Raw genomic sequence first — 16593 nt, forward strand, 5'->3', positions numbered from 1 at the left:
GATAACAGCTGACAACAGAAATGTATTGTTCCAAAGGGAGCACCACGTTGCTAGCTGCAAATTCCACTGTTTTACCTTCCATTCCTTATATGCAAATCATGCCATATGATGCTTACCTTTAACAAAGTATTTTTAGTAATATATATATATATATATATATATATATTAGCATAATGAAGTAGTTAAAAAAATAAAAAAAGGTACAAAACATGATACTAAAATTAAGAAAATAAATATAAAGCTATCATTAGAGGCAGCAAAATGCACATTCCTCCACATGATGCTCAATGTATAACTGATATTAAATATTAAATCAAAATTAATGTCAGTAGCATGGCAAAACTCTTGTGGGAAAAAATAAATTAACATAATGATTAATCAACAGGGAGAGAGAAGAAAAGGTTAGACTAAAAATTGTAGCAGAAAATCTCCAAATAATATAGAAAATCCAATTCAAAATAATAAGTAAATTTTAAAATTTAGAGCCAATTACATAAGAATTTAGCGCACCCCCCCCTCGTAAGGTGCCAGTTCCAAATTACGTGAAATATCACAAATAGAGACTAAACTAACAACAATAAAATAAAAACCAAAATAACAAAATTAGACTGACCATTATGCCCCATATCAGCGGAGGACCACAAGGCCAATAATGGTCAGGGAATCGCTGCAAAGGCGAACCGATCGAAGGACCAGTCCGCGCTGGAGTGCTAGTCTGTCTGTTCTATATTTTTATTTTTCGCTGCATAAGGACCACCGCTATTCAAATCCTCTGCATTGGCAGTTCGATTGGGTATCAGGTGGCAGACTGGTCTTCGTTTGTGGCGATTTGTCTAGTGATTGAAATGCGGCCTTGTGGTCCTCTGTTGATATGGGGCATAATGGTCAATTTAATTTTTTTATTTTGGTTTTATTTTATTGTTGTTAGTTTAGTCTCTATTTGTGATATTTCACGTAATTCGGAACTGGCACCTTACGAGGGGCGGTGCCGCTATTTTCTTATGTAATTGGCTCTAAATTTTAAAATTGACTTATTATTTTGAATTGGATTTTCTAAATTATTTGGAGATTTTCTGCTACAATTTTTAGTCTCACCTTTTCTTCTCTCCCTCTCTGTTGATTAATCATTATTTAATTTATTATTTTTTGCTCAACAGTTTTGCCATGCTACTAGCATTAATTTTGATTTAATATTTAATATCAGTTATACATACAAATTAATTTGCATTACATTGATCCGTGTGTTTATTATTATTTTTTTTGTTTTTCTTTTTCTTTTGAATCCCTGCAAATAGATTGTTTTCTTATATTTAGATTAATATGTTTATTTCACAACATTTACATATTTTTATGTTAAGTTACTTAATATTCACTGTTTATATTTAATATATTTTATAAATTTTTTACAGTGTTGTCTCTTAAAATCAAGTTAATGTTCTTATGCCTATTAATAAGAAATTGGGAGAAATTCATTGAAATGCAATGAAAAACTCAATTAATGCTCTTTTTAAGAAGGAAATATCTACTTTTGGTATTTTTTTTAATAGAAAAAATCCAAAACTTCTCAGTTGAACAGATTTTATTTTTAGAAACCAAGCTTTATTGGATAAGGGATTATAATTTCAATGGGAAAGTATTTCTGTCTACTCAGAACTGATGAATGTATTTTGAGCAGATTAAAATATGATGAAATGGATGGATGGAGTAATGGCCTGAACCTTGGGGATAGATCTTAATACTACTTTCTAACTGCTTTTTGGTTTATAGTTTAGCATTATTGGAACTTTTGTCATTGTGATTAATGAACCCAATAAAACTGTATGTACAGTAAAAGCTTTGATATTTGACATTGGGACAACTGGAAGTTCTAAGTAACAGACATTTATATTCTAGAAGAGTGTCACCAATTATGGGTAGCTTTCTTTGTGATCCATATTAAAAAAATCTAATTTATCATGGCCTAGATCACTTTTGGCATAAAATTAATAATACTTCATTGTAAATATTACAATAAAATATTTTTATTTCCTTTTATTACAAATCACTTATTTATTACATATTGCAGAACACAAAGTTCTGTTCTGTAATATGTAATAATAAAGTAATTGTAAAAATAGTTTTCACTTAAACAGCAGAGGTGCAAAGTTTTTGATAATGCCATTGAGGATGCATCAAGAGTTTAGAGGGGTTAGGAAAGTTAGCACAAGATCAGCTTAGGTCATTGTGGGGCAAAATTACATGTGCACCCTCTCTGAGAGTGCATGTGTCCAACCATTAATAACCTTAAACACTGATAGGGAAAGTGTAATAGAAGCAAAGTCCAACAGCAGTCAAGGACCATATGGAAAAACACTTTTAAGTAAACTATAAGGGGTATATCAAGGTTGTCAAAAGCAATAAAATAAAAAATTTTATTGCTTTTGACAACTTGTCTATGCAGTAATGCTAGAAATATTGTAATAATTTAAACAACTTAAATGAATTTGAGCATTTGATCAGGTCAAGTAATGCTGATATGGTTGGGTGTACTGAAACATGCCGCTCAAAGATATAAGTTGAAGAATTTCATTTCAACGAATACTGTATGTTAAGGAGAGATAGGGAAGGACAGAGAGATGGAGGAATAATGCTTCCAATCAAAAACTGCTTAAAGGCAACAAGAATTTTCCCTGAGTCAGATCAAGGTAATGCAAATGTTGAATTAGTGTGGTATGAAATGACTTGCAGTAAAGGGGAGATGATAGTGGGGGTATGCTATAAGCCAAATGATTCTAAGGAGTATGACAAAAATTTCTTTTGGCAATTTGAATGGGCCAGCAAGTATGACTGTCTTATTATTAGCATTAGCATTAGTAGAGGCATATGATGCAAGAAAGCAAGTTTATATAGCATCAGCCAAAAAAACAAAAAAAAAACACACCCCTTCCTGTTTCATCAGGCCAAACATTATGGGCAATTTCAAGCTACCATTTATAGACTGAAATATATGGTAAGAAGGTTTTTGAACAAACTGAATGATTGCTACTTATCCGAGCATGCCTGAAAGAGTACAAAGGGGTTCTAATATCCTGGATCTAGCTCTCACTAAGGAGCCCTTGTACTCTTTCAGACAAGCTCGGATAAGTGACCACAATACCATAAAATGTATTATATCTAAAGAAACCTGTGTAATAGCAGGCAAAGATGAGAGATTCAATTTCAAGAAAGGGGATTACAATGGAAAGTGATGTATTGGGCTCATTTAATTAGAGTGACTACTGTTATGGCGTTGGATACAATGAAAAATGCTCAAGGGATTTATCCTTGACGTCCCAAATGTATTCATACCAGTGGTCAAATTCCATAAGCATAAGATGCTAAAATGGATGTTGAGTGAGGTTGAAAGTTTGATTGAACATGAACAAAAGAAACAAGCATGGAATGGTTACAGACAATTACATGGTTCCTTTTTATGTGAACATTGTAAGGGAATGAGCAATTGCGCTAATCTGTTTGCACAGAGCATGGTTATACATAGGTAGACAATAATCAGAATGGAATAACACTTCACTGCATAGAGGTAAAACATTTAATTAATAGCTCCTATACAGTCAGATTTAAAAATATATTAATTTATTAACATATGTGTATCAGGCAACACTGGCAGTCCTGAAGGCAGAATGCACTGGTCCTATAGGAGGTGGTTATTGTCGGTGACTATTGTCAATGAAATGGGATATGTTGTGCAAAAGGGATAAGTGGAATAGAACCAAGGTATGTCTGCCAATAGATGACATTCTAGAGCAGATATCATCTTTAAGGTCACAAAAAGTGTTATTGTTGTATATGTAGGCAGTAATGAAATTAAGAGTACGAGATCTGAGGACTTACTAAACAAGTGCAGGGTAATGTTGGCAAAAAATCACTAGTTAGGATTAAATTTGAAAGTGTGTACAGTTGAGAACCTTGCCAACCAATTTGGCCCTGGAGAGACCATGCATGACTCATGTGATAGAATTTTCTTAGTGTGGTCTCTGCTTGTTAACAGGAGAGACTGTTTTTTTGGGAACGGGATACACTTAAATAGAAGGAGAGCAGGAATATTTGCTGATGTTATCAAGGTAGCGTTACGTGGGTCGGAACAATGAGAGCTAGGGGGATACATTGATTAATAGATCAACTGGAATTGTAGGCAGAGTTGAAAGTGATTCTTGCATTGCTTCTGTTGAAATACACAGCAACCAGGAAAGCAAGATTTCAGGGATTTCAAGTCCTGCTGTGAGTCATCATGAAACAAGTGAATACATGGGCTGTGTTAAGGTAATTAGAGTAAGAACAGGTGCATGTACACTAATGTTAGGATCACTAGAGCTTGGTAGGGAGGGCCCTGAAAAAAGTTGAAGTTTTTATTGGAAAAGGAGTATATGGGTGATAGTTCAAGTTGGGATGAAGGTAAAGGAGATAGATGGTAGGGAAATGTCCACCAGGAAACAAAGTTAAGGGAACAGAAGGACACCCTTGTTGGGTAGCCCATCCTTAAAGGGGGGAGACTGTTAAGAACAGAGAAAAGTTTGGGGTGTAGGGCCCACCAGGAAAAAATTAGGGGTGGGAAGTGGAGAGGAGCAGCAGAGCTCATAAAGTCATAAGGACAGGGTGCCTTATGGGGGGGGGGGATTGCTGCTGTAGTTGTCAGTATATTGAAATAAATCTCACACTGGCCAGACTAGCTGCATGCCACCAAGGGGGACTGCATGGTTATCAAAAAAGCAGGAGGGCTTCCTGTTAGGTTGCCCCACTGCCTAGTTGTTCAAGTTGGGGGGCATCTGTCAGAACACACACACACACACACGTGCACGCCACATAGACACTAGCCAATTATTCACCTATCATGCAGACATATACAGAGGGGGAACCCCCCCTTTGATACATATTTAGGGGGACACAACAATTTGGAATTTATAATGACTTCCTCTTTCACGTTTGTCTTGGCCCATTCATCACCTTGCACAGAACAGTATCTTCCTAAATACAAATGTGTTATTGTCTCCCATGCAAACCCATTTTTTTTAGTGTGTGTGTGTGTTCACATTCAGAGTTAATTGACATTCTCATTCACCAGTGCTACACATTATATCCTGTTCATTTGACACAGCACTCTGAATATGAGCAGGACACTCTTTTTTTTTTTTTTTTTTTTTTTTGCAGGTTAAGTGTTAACATATTCACATACAAATTATATTCACTCACATATAACAGGGATATATACCCATATAATATTTACTGCAGTCATTCACATTCGTTCATTCAACAAGGTGGGTACATACACATTCAGGCGCCTCCGTAGCCAGGTGGGAAGGAGCAGCAGTGCGTAGCACACGCTTCTTGATTAGACCGGGGTTCGAGCCCGTACGGAGGATGCGGAAAGGTCAGGGAATGACCACCGCATATTCCCGGAGCAATATGGCCTTAGTTGCTAATGCTCCTAAAAACCAAATAACAATAACAACATATACATTCACACATCCCTATTGTTTCATTTAAGTGTTAGCCATGCCAGATGTGACACAGAGCTCCAGCTAATATAGACATTCACTCATCCTTTGCATTTCTCACATACTTGCTCCTATCATGGCGGCTGTGATAGATAGCCCAGATAGACATAGACATTCTTTCTAATCTTATATTCATTCACAGGCTTATGTCCACCATGGCAACCTGATAGAGAACTTCCAGTGGACTTTGTTGTCCTCTCACCCTTGCTTTGTGCATTTGCTTGCTCCCATCACAGCAGCTGTGATAGCGAGCTCCTACTGGACGTAGACATTCAGGTAAGCCTTGCATCTATATGCACTAGAAAACGCTCACGTACATGTATATACAGGGTGTTTCAGTTAAACGTTTCAGAACTTCTAAGAGGGGTAGGGTACATCCTGACAACTCGAAACCATATAGCAATGTGGGGTCGGAAATGCTTTCCTGAAGCGGTATTGTACACAGAAATCATCGTGCGACGTCGTGCAGCACAGATTCGATTTTCGGTCAATGAATGGGCCGGTATTATGGGAGATCACCTCATCGGACCTTACCTGTTACCGTGTCGTCTAACCGGACCTATCTACTTGATCTTTCTGCAGCAAGTATTGCCACAACTTTTGAGAGATGAACAGATTTCTGCATCGACGCAACAGACAATGTGGTTCCAACACGATGGAGCCCCTGCCCATTATAGCGGAGATGTTCGTAACTACCTGGATGTCACATTTGGTCAACAGTGGATCGGACGTGGTGGTCCCGTGCGTTGGCCTGCTCGGTCACCCGACCTATCATGTCTTGATTTTTATTTCTGGGGTCATATGAAATCGCTAGTTTATGACACCCCTGTTGACAATGCTGAGGAGCTGGTTGCAAGAAATCGCAGTAGCTGTCGAAGAAATTCGAAATTCGCCTGGAGTATTCCAGAATGTTCGGATGTCCATGCGTCGGAGATGTGAGGCGTGCATTGTAGCCCGTGGAATAAACTTCGAACACTTACTTTAATCCATGTACCTTTTGCTTCTTTTTATGTATTATTAAAACGATTTCTCACTTATGGTCTCTTTTCTTTATGGTGCTTCTGTGTACAACACCGCTTCAGGAAAGCATTTCCAACCCCACATTGCTATATGATTTCGAGTTGTCAGGATGTACCCTACCCCTCTTAGAAGTTCTGAAACGTTTAACTGAAACACCCTGTATACACCCTAGTGCTTAGGTATATATAAGCATATTTGGACACATTCATTCACATAAACATTTATACATATATGCATGGGCATATGTGGCGAGATAATGATGCATTTAAGCATTATTACATTCAATTATGAAAGTTGTTACATTGAAGTATGGGAACATGATAATTTTGGGGGGAGGATTGGATATTTTCTTGGGTGAAAACACTGGAAGCACAAGCTCTCAAACATATAATGGCTGTAATCCATTTTTAGACATTCAAATGAGGTTACTCTGGCTGAATACAGCCAGAGTAACCTGATGTACCCAAAAACATGTTACTCTTTATACACATTTTGTTTACTGATTCATAAGGACATATAAATTACATTTAACATATATGCAATTTATATTGTAGATATTCTATCGACTATATTTTAAATTGTTGAAATAGTTTCTCTAAACAAATAATATTGAAATCCATCAAGGAGATTATATATTGTTGCTATGTGGGTGGGAAACATTCTGACAGGCCTGTCTTGTTTAGGTTTGTCTGTACTGAGAATTTTCATGGTTCAGGTAGTTCTGATTATCTAAGTAGGTGGGGGGTTTCACCATCTGGGTGCTTCTCCTTGTTTCAAAGGCTTTCTGAGTAGCATTAGCAAAGGCACATGATGCAAGAAAGCAAGCTTATATAGCATCAGCCAAATAAAAAAAAAAACACACCCTTCACCCATGCACTCATTCCAAATGTTTGTCAAGTTCTGCCTTGAATCTATTTAAGCTATCAACTTCTACAACAACAGATGGAAGTTTGTTCCAGCAATCAACCACCCACTGGCTAAAGGCAAGAGGAAGAATCCCATCAGCATTGAGCATGCCCAAACCATTCAAGGCATTATACAGCTCAATCAGATCACCTGGCAGGTGCCAAGTCTCCAGACACTGTAATTTGCAAAACCTAATCCTTTCTTCGTAAGAGCAACCTTTGTTCCATTCACTAATCTTGTTGCCCTTCTCTGTACTCGTTCCAATAGCTCTACATCCTTCTTAAAATGAGGCCTCCAGACCTGTATACAGTACTCAAGGTGTGGCCTGACCATTGCCTTATACAAGGGGATAATCACCTCCTTATCCCTGCTAGAAAAATTCCTGTATATCATTGACAAGACAAAACACCATGAGCTACTCTTGCAGACCGTCTGCACTGCTCAGAAAACTTCATATCTGCATGCATAATTACCCCCAGGTCCTTTTCATTCTCTACTACTATCAGTGTAGTACCACAGAGTTGATACGTTACTCTGGGGTTACTGATTCCCATATGTAGTACTTTACATTTCTCAATGTTAAACTTCATTTGCCATCTCTCAGCCCCCATCTGCTCAACTTTTCTAGATCTTGTTGCAGCCGTGTACTGTCATTAGTGTCATTAACAACCCTACCAACCTTTGTATTGTCTGCAAACTTGGACATTAAGCCTGATATACCATCATCAATATCATTTATAAATACAGAAAACAACAATGGACCCAATGCTGAACCCTAAGGGATTCCACTCATGAAGAGCAGTGTAGTAGTAGTAGTGGCATGTGATGCAAGGAAGCAAGTGTATGAGCTTATGCAACATCAGCCAAAAAAAAAAAAAAAAAAAAAAAAATTACAAAACAGTCCCCTCTAAATATTTGTCCAGTTCCTCCTTAAATTTATTTAACCTATCAACTTCCACAATGACAGATGGAAGTTTGTTCCAGCAATTAACCACCCGCTGGCTAAACGCAAATTTCCACACATCTTTTTTGCATCTGTCTTTTCTTAATTTGAATTTATGCCCCCTTAGGTTCGTAATCTGAACAAGTGGAAGGATCCCATCAGAATTCAGCGTGCTCAACCCATTCAAGGCCTTATACACCTCAATCAGATCACCGCGCAGGTGCCTAGTCTCCAGCCACTGCAATTTGCAGAACTTAAGCCTCTCTTGGTAAGAGGATCCCTTCATTCCCTTCACCAATCTTGTTGCCCTTCTCTGTACATGCTCAAGCAAATCTAGATCCTTCCTAAAATGAGGCCTCCACACCTGTACGCAGTACTCAAGGCGTGGCCTGACCATTGCCTTATACAGAGGGACAATCACCTCCTTTTCCCTTCTAGCAAAATTCCTATATATCATTGACAAAACCCCATGACCTGCCCTGGCAGCCTGTCTGCATTGCTCAGAAAACTTCATATCTGACTGCACAATTACTCCAAGGTCTTTTTCATTTTCTACCACCTTAAGTGTAGTACCGCACAGTTGGTACGTTTCTCTGGGGTTACTTCTACCCATATGCAGTACTTTGCATTTGTCAAGGTTAAACTTCAGTTGCCATTTCTTAGCCCATCTACTCAACTTTTCTAGATCCTGTTTCAGCAGTGCACTGTCATTAGTGTCATTAACAACCCTGCCAACCTTTGTATCATCTGCAAACTTCGACATTAAGCCTGATATACCTTCATCAATATCATTGATAAATATACAAAACAACAGTGGACCCAACACCGAACCTGTGGGACTCCACTAATAACATTAGTCCACGAAGAGTCCAGAGGTGATTACCACCCTCTGTCTTCTCCCATCCTTTTATCCATTGTAGCAACTTATCCTTAATACCATTCTGCTCCAATTTGTACAATAGTCTTCCATGCGCAACAATGTCAAACACTTTCCTGAAATCCAAATATATGATATCAAAGTTATTCTTTGCATCTAGTTCCTTGGTGACTACATCATAGTATCCAATCAAATTAGTAAGACAAGACTTCCCCTTAACAAACCCATGCTGTGTCCAAGCGATAAATGAAGTCTTGCCTAGATGATCCTGCAGTGCTTCTTTAACCAGTGCCTCCATTAATTTCCCTGAAACAGAAGTTAAACTAACAGGTCTGTAATTACCTGTGTCTCCCTTTGATCCTCCTTTGTGGATTGGGGTCAAAATTTCACATCTACAGTCCACGGGTACCTCCCTTGAGTCCAGGGAAGCTCTAATAATTAAGGGTTTGCTTACTTCCTTTGTGATGGCGCCTCCGTAGCCAGGTGGGAAGGAGCAGCAGTGCGTAGCACACACTTCTTGATTAGACCGGGGTTCGAGCCCGTCACCACCAAATACGGAGGATGCGGAAAGGTCAGGGACTGACCCCCGCATATCCCGGGAGCAATATAGCCTTAGTTGCTAATGCTCCTAAAAACCAAATAACAACAACAACAACTTCCTTTGCTGCCTCCTTTAATATAACTGGATAGATCCCATCCACCCCAGGCTTGGCGCACTATAGCCTTAGTTGCTGATGCGCCATAAAAATCCTAATAACCAACCAACCAACCACCCCAGGTGCCTTTCTTATGTTTATCTTCAACAGTTTCTCCTCCACTTTACTCTCAGTTATTACAAGATTATCTTGCTTACTGCCAGAGTTTAATACACCTCTGCATTTCCCTCCCCGAATAACTCCTCATGTATGAATGTAGGTGCAAAATATTCATTTAGTTTGTTAGCTACCTGAGCAGGATCATCAACAGTTGAACCACCGATATCAAGTGAACCAATCTGATTCATCCCCTTCCTTCTAGAGTTCACATAAGTAAAGAACTCTTTGCTGTTTTTCTTTGCATCCTTCACCAAAGATTTCTCGTAATCTGCCTTCGCCTGCCTAACCTCCTTTGTGACTTGGTTAAAGACTAACTTATATCTGTCATAGGCTTCTGTGTCACCTGTTATTTTATATGTATCCCATGCATTTTTCTTCTCTGTCACATGTCTAATTGGTGCCTCCGTAGCCAGGTGGGAAGGAGCAGCAATGCGTAGCACATGCTTCTTGATTAGACCGGGGTTCAAACCCGTCACAACCAAATACGGAGGATTCGGAAAGGTCAGGGAATGACCACCGCATATCCCGGAGCAATATGGACTTAGTTGCTAATGCTCCTAAAAACCAAAACAGCAACAACAACAACAACATGTCTAATTAGTTCATCTGACCTCCATTTAGGCCTAAATCTTGAACAATATTTCTTAGTTGAAAACTAAGAAATATTGTTCAAGATTTAGGCCTAAATGAAAAGCCTAGTAGCTTCCAAGATTAATTCTTTGAATGCTTCTCATTTTGAATTTGCTGTTGGTAACATCTTCAGTTGATCCCACCGTATAGAATTTAAATACTGTCTCAGACCACCGTAGTCACCTTTATGAAAGCAAAAACCCTTCCCTTTACCTTTGAGTAAAGGGAAGGGTTCACTCTCACCTAGTGGTTCCTTTATCTGCAGATTCTTAATGCATGAAGAATCACTACCGATAATCAGTAGTGATTAGTAGTAAAGTTACAGGAAACCATGTAGTGTGTTTCATCAGAGATAAGCAGATGTTCATCTCACCAATTTATTGGTTCTATCTTTGACATTAGTGCACATCTGTGAAGATGATAGTTGGGACAGTTATATAGTATATGTGCTCATCCATCATCTGCTCCACAGGTACATTTAGGATCCTTGATGAGTCCTAATTGACATAGTTTTGTTCAGGTAGAGAAAGGACAGGAGGTGGGGTGGGGTTGAGTTATGCTCATAGTTAAAGAAGCATATTAAATCTAAGGCAAGTCATCCAGTTGACATGGGTGGCCAATGGAATGTTGAGTCAGTTTGGTGTGACATAATCACTGGGAAAGCAAAAATGAGAGTAGAAGTGTGTTATAAGCATAATGACTCTGAAGAGTACAACAAACAGCTGTACAGAGAAATAGTGGGCCAGTAAAACTGAATATGTTATAATGGGAGATTTTAACTTTCCAGATATTGGCTGGATCTTGTGAGTTCGTCACTCACACACTAAGAAGACTTTTGTAGATTTATTGGATGGCTGTTTTCTACAGCAGCCTGTTAGAGAAGAGCAATGAGAGGAAGCACTACTATTGATCTCATTATTCTTCATGCATTAAGAACCTACAGGTAAAAGACCCTCTAGGTGGCAGTGATCACAGTGTGCTGATGTGGAATTTACTTAAAGACATAACTACTGTCAAGGGTAAAGGGAACTACTTTTTCTTTCATATGGGTGACTGCAGTGGTCTCAGATTTTTAAATTCTAAACAGCATGTCCATCTGATGGTGTTACCAACATCAAATTCTAAATGGAAAGCATTAAGGGAAGTGATTGTAGAAGTTTGCTAGGCATTTCATACCAACTTAGAAATACTGTTTAAAACTTCATCTGAAATGGAAGTCAGATGAACTGATGAGACTTGTGGCAAAGAAGAAAAATCCATGGGATGCATATAAATTATAAGGTGATGCAGGAGTATATGGTAGATATAAACTGGTCTGTAATCAAGTTACAAAGGAGGTTAGGCAAGTTAAGGCAGATTACAAGAAGTCTCTGGCAAAGAATGCCAAGAAGATTAGGAAAGACTTCTTTACCTATTTTAACAGTAGAAGGGAGGGGCTGAATCACATTGGTCCACTTGATGTCAATGGTTTAACTGTTGATGATCCTGCTCAAGTTGATGAAAAACTGAATAGATATTTTGCATATAAATTCACACAAGGAGTTTTTTAGAGGGGAATGCCAGAAGTTCATCGAAATATATCAGGGAGCTAAGTGATTTTGTGATAACTGAGAGGAAAGTGAAAGAGAAATTGTTGAAACTTAACATAAAGTTACCTGGGGTGGATGAGGTCATCCGCTTATATTATGAGAGTGGTTCTCATAATTATATAATAATTATGAGAACATCTTTGGATTCAGGAGAGATCCTTATGGACTGGAGATATACAAATATATCCCCAGTTCACAAAGGGAAATCAAAAGGTGGCATGAGTAATTACAGACCTGTTAGCTTAACTTCTGTTTCAGGGAAAATAATGGAGTGTATAGTTAAAGAAGTAATTCAGGACAATCCAGACAGGAATGCAGTTATACTTCAGTCACATCATCATGGATTTGTTAAGGCGGGATCTTGTCTGATCAAATGGACACTGCTCTTCATGGGCTAATTACTGACGGAGTCCCCCATGGTTCAGTGCTGTGGCCATTGTTGTTTTATATATTTATTAATGATATTGATGAAGGTATATTAGGCTTAATGTCTAAGTTTCCTGATGATAAAGGTTGGCAGGGTGGTTAATGACGGTAATGACATTATGCTATTGCAACAAGGTCTAGAAAAATTAGGCAGTTGTGCTGAGAAATGGCAGTCTGTTTAATATTGACAAATACAAGGTACAGTGTATGGGTAGAATTAATCCCATATTAACATACAAACTGTGTGGTATGTTAATATGGGATTAATGCACTCAGGGTAGTGGAAACTTAAAAAGACCTAGGGATCAGATATCGAGTTCTCTGAGTAATGCATACAGGGTGCCACCACAGCTCATGAGATTTTGTGTATGATATACAGGAACTTTGCTAGCAGGGATCAGAAAGTGATTATCATATTTTATTAGGCAATGATTAGGCTGCATCTTGAATACTGCATATAGGCCTGGAGGCCTCATTTTAGGAAGCATATAGATCTGCTGGAATGGGTGCAGAGAAGGGCAACAAGATTAGAAATTTGTGAAGGGAACAAAAGGGTGGTCTTACCAAGACAGTCTTCGGTTCTGCAAATTTTTACATCTGAAGACAAATGTATTGAGCAAGCTCAATGCTGATGGCATTTTTCCCCTTGCTTAGACTACAGACATGAATGGGGCATAAATTCAGATTGAGGAAGGATGGTTATAAGATAGATATGCAGAGGTTTGCTTCACCCAGCAGTTGGTTGATTGTTAGAAGAAACTTCAGGTGTTACTGTAGGAGTGGAGATCAGTTTGAATAAATTTAAGGAAGAACTAGACAAATTATTGGAGACGATTTATAAGCTTACTTTCTTGCATCATATGCCACTACTACTACTTATAATAAATATTAATAAAATTTATTATTCATAATCATCATCAGCCATTTTCAATTCACTGCAGGATGAAGGCCTCTCCAGCAACTTTCCAGTTTCTTCTGTTTTGAGCACTGGCCATCCATTTACTACCCACAAACTCATGAATTTCATCTATCCATCTCTGCCTTTGTCTTCCAGGATTTCTTCTAGCTCCTCTTGGGTACCATTCTGTTATTTTTTTAGTCCATCTGTCATCATGTCTTCGAGCTATGTATCCTGCCCAAGACCATTTTAGTTCTTTAGTTTTGATAAGTATGTCCTTTACTTGAGTTTGCTGCCTAATCCTTGTGTTTCTCTTCTTATCCAACAGTCTGATTCCATTCTTCGTTCCATTCTTCGCTGTGTAGTTCAGGGCTTCTCTTCCATTCTTTTGGTGAGTGCCCAAGTTTCACTTCCATAAGTCATGGTGGGGAGTATACATTGGTTCATTATTTTATGTTTCAGACAAACTGGGATATTGCTCTTCAGTATGTGACTATATTTCCTGAATGCTATCCATCCAAAATTTATTCTTCTCTTGACTTCCAGCCATTTATCATTATTACAGCTAATAACTTGTCCCAGATAAGTATATGACTCCACCTTTTCAATTACTGCTCCTTCAATCATTATTTCCCTTTCTGTGGCATACTTGTTCATCATTTCTTTTGTTTTAGCCATATTCATCTTTAGTCCTAAATCCTTACTAACTGTACATAACTGATTAAGATTTTCCTCTAATTCTTTGGGATCGTGGCTTATGACCACAATGTCATCTGCAAATCGTAAATGGTTTAGGTACTCTCCATTCACATTGACTCCTTTCTGCGACCAGTCTAATCTTCTGAAAGCTTCCTCAAGGGCAGCAGTAAACAGCTTCGGAGATATTGTGCTCCTTGTCGAACTCCTTTCTCGATTTTAAATTTCTTACTGTCTTTGTCTAGTCTAATAAAGGAGGTAGCACTCTCATATATTTTCTTCAAAATCATAATATATGGGGTATCTATGCCTTGTCTTTCCAGTGCCCGAAACATTGCCTTATGCTGTATGGAGTCAAATGCCTTTTCATAATCCACAAATGCCAGGCATAATGGTGTTTTATATTCATTTGCTTTCTCCATTAGCTGTGATATTACGTGAAGGTGATCCATAGTTGAGAATCCTGTCCTAAAGCCAGCTTGCTCTTTCGGTTGATTCTCATCAAGTATTCTTTCTAATCTGTTAGTAATGACCCTTGTGAACAACTTGTAGATGTGGGATAACAAGCTAATTGGTCTATGATTTCCAATTTCTGATTTATCTCCTTTCTTATGCAGCAAAACTATGATTGCATTATTCCACTGCTTAGGTGTCATACCTTTTCGAATGCACTTTGTGAATAGCCTTGCCAGTTTTTGTGTTATGTCTCTTCCTCCCATTTTTAACAACTCTACAGTAACTTCATCTTCCCCAGGGGCTTTCTGATTCTTCATTTTCTTCAATGCATGTTCTACTTCATTAGGAAGAATAGCGGGTATGTCATATGTGTTGCTACTTTGCAATCCATCTTCCTCACTGCTGGCATCATTCCCTCGCTCCTTGTATAATTCTCTATAGTAGTCTTCTGCTATTTGAATTATGCCCTCTCTGCTGTTTATAAGTACACCATTGCTATTCTTCAGTTTCAGTATCATTTGTCTTTCTGTATTACCGCTCATGGCTGCTGATTTAAATCCTTTGTTTTCCCTTAATGCTTGTTCTACTTTTCTTGTATTAAATCTTCTTATGTCCTCTCTGAGTCTCTTTTTAATGGCTTTGTATAACTCAGTATACTCAAATTTTCTCCCTGTCAGTGTTTTTCTTGCTCTTCATTTGTCATCTTCGGTTCATCATGACAAGTGTTTCTTGACTAATTTTTTCTTCTTTGGATTTCTTTTTCCCTTTAGATTTCTTGGGCTTTATCACTTTCAGAAAGTTGTAATATTCCTCGTCGATATCTTGGTCCTCAGCAGTCTGCAGAAGTTCAAACTTGTTACGTTCCAGTACATACTGCTTTTTCTCCTCTTCTGTTATCTCAAAGACCTTTGTATTATTTACTCGAGTCAGTTTTTTCCTTTCCTTTCCTACATCTATATCAAGTGTACATCTTACCATTCTGTGATCACTTCCAACATTTGCCTTATTCAGGATGGTAACATCATTCACAATATATCTTCTGTTAGTGAGGATGAAGTCGATTTCATTAGTTGTTAATCCATTTGGACTTTTCCATGTCCACTTTCTCCCTTTTCTTGAAAAAAGTGTTCATTACTGACAGTCCTTGAGATTCTGCAAATTCCACAAGTCTTTCACCTCTTTCATTTCTTTCACCAATTCTAAAATTTCCTATAGTTCCCCTTTCTGCACTGTTTTGTCTTTTTCCAACTTTAGCATTTAAGTCCCCCATAATAATAGTGTAGTGGGTTTTATGCTCATCTAGAAGACTCTCAATTTCGGTGTACATTTCTTCAACCTCTTCATCATCATGGCTCGATGTTGGTGCATAAATCATTATAACCTTTAGCTTGTATCTCCTAGTCTTAATTTATTATTAGCTAAATATTAATATATTTTTTAAGTTGTCTGTTAATATATATTTTTTGAAATAATCTGTTAATATATTTTTCTAGCTGATTTTACAGAAAGCCGTTAATGAAATGTTTTACCTCTATGACTGTGAAGTCATAGAGGTAAAACAGTCAAAATGCTTTACCTCTATGAAGTGTTGCATTCATTCTGAATGCTTGTTCACTTTGCTCTGCTTATGATCTCTGCTGGTCATTACTGGCTGTTTAGGAAAATGCTGTGATAAATAAATAAAATATTAATTGAAACCATATTTTGAATTGTTGAAATAGTTTCTTTAAACAAATAATATTGAAATCAATCAAGGAGACTACATATATTTTCTTGAATGAGCACTTTCTAACATCACAAAAAAGA

General features: G+C 37.9%; 1 protein-coding gene across 1 annotated transcript in view; it reads left to right on the forward strand.

The window, feature by feature from the left end:
- Positions 1-16593, forward strand: part of LOC150075318 (structural maintenance of chromosomes flexible hinge domain-containing protein 1-like) — a 736477-nt gene that overhangs the window by 107989 nt on the left and 611895 nt on the right. The gene's annotated exons all lie outside the window — the stretch shown is intronic.

The sequence above is a fragment of the Mastigoproctus giganteus genome, chromosome 14 (genome assembly GCF_048544385.1).
Source record: "Mastigoproctus giganteus isolate SK-2022 chromosome 14, ASM4854438v1, whole genome shotgun sequence".
In the NCBI taxonomy this organism is placed as follows: Eukaryota; Metazoa; Arthropoda; class Arachnida; order Uropygi; family Thelyphonidae; genus Mastigoproctus; species Mastigoproctus giganteus.